Here is a 1,549-nt window from a genome sequence, read left to right on the forward strand (position 1 = left end):
CATTATAGTCCAAAGTCCAACAGGCAAACAAGTAGATCAGATAGCAGCAAAATATGAAAAACAAGTTGATGGTTTTTGTGAGAGAAAGAGACCTTAATTGATAATGGGTTGGAGACAGAGTTACAGAAGGCTGTTGAGCAAACGATTACCGATGTGGACACAGCGAAGTATTGAAGATACAAACTGAGTTAGGTCACATACAAAGAACACGTACACTATATCTATATAAATGAAAGGATCACACACAAATAGGAACACTACTGGAGAAATTAGAAGAGGAGCAAGTAGGGACTGATAGCTACCATACAGGTAAGGGTAATGACGAATGTCATAGTCTACTTTCTCATGCAAATGTATGTGCAGAAGGAACAGTATCTAGCACAGACATATTACCACAAAACGCTGTTACACGAACTGTGGGGGCAGACACCACACTTTCATTAGTTACACTAGCAGAAAATCTTCTAAAAAACCGACACTTCCAGGCGTTCATCCCAGAAAAGAGATCTGTTCATCCAGTTATTTTCATAAATGATTTTAGCAGCATGTTGCCTACAGCTAGGCCCGAACTACAGGACATCCAGTCTGTACTAGGTTTCACACAAGGTGAGGCCGCGCTTTGGGCATCCGAAACGGTAGAGAACTGTCACACATTAGCACATTTTGAAAATCACTTCTTGGAAAATATTGGTAGCACTGGTGAAGGAAAGATTAAGAAAACTACGCATCAAGCAGGTATCATTAAGAAAGTATTTTGAGTAGTACACAAATAAGACTCGTTTCTGGGATGAACCTGTGGCTGTTAGTGACATTCTACACATTTCGAAAGCAAAACTTCCATTTCACATCAGAGAAAAAACTGGGATATGCCCCGTTTTGTAGGTCCTCGATTCTATTGGCGCTATAAGCGAAAATATGAAGCCTAGTAATAACAATAATAACCAGAATGGATATCGTAATGGTGGGAGCGGAGAACAGTCTACGCCCACCGGGCCGCGATATAACGGCAACAATCACGGACTAGCAGCTAATGCGCGTCCCGCGTTTGTTGATACACAGTAGGCTGCGCCGATGTCACTGCCTGGTCGGACCGGAGGCAGCTCTCCGAATTATAAAAGGAGATGTAGGAATCATGACAGGCATCACCTCGGTTATTCTAACCACTGTATATAACTGGAACGATCAGAACAGTAGAAGTTAGTGGGGACCACAGCCAAATAGTCACCCTCAGTACTGTACGAACAGGAATTTTCAGAATCCACAGTGGCAACACCACCAGGAAAACCAGCCACAATTTTATCAGTGGAGAAACACTTACCTGCGAATCCAATCCGGCTCCGAATCGCCATGGGGAGCCGCAGTGGGGGAATCCAAATCCAGCGGTGAATAAGATCGAGGTCACCGATTATACATTTTCGGTGGCTGCGGATACATCAGACTAAGCATGTTTGAGCAAATCGTTAACAACACTTCATTGTATAATACGCCATAGACACCATGAGAACTAATACACAAAAACATGGAAAAGAACGAGTGGGTTACACTGATT

Source organism: Schistocerca serialis, chromosome 3 (assembly GCF_023864345.2).
Source record: "Schistocerca serialis cubense isolate TAMUIC-IGC-003099 chromosome 3, iqSchSeri2.2, whole genome shotgun sequence".
Classification (NCBI taxonomy): Eukaryota; Metazoa; Arthropoda; class Insecta; order Orthoptera; family Acrididae; genus Schistocerca; species Schistocerca serialis.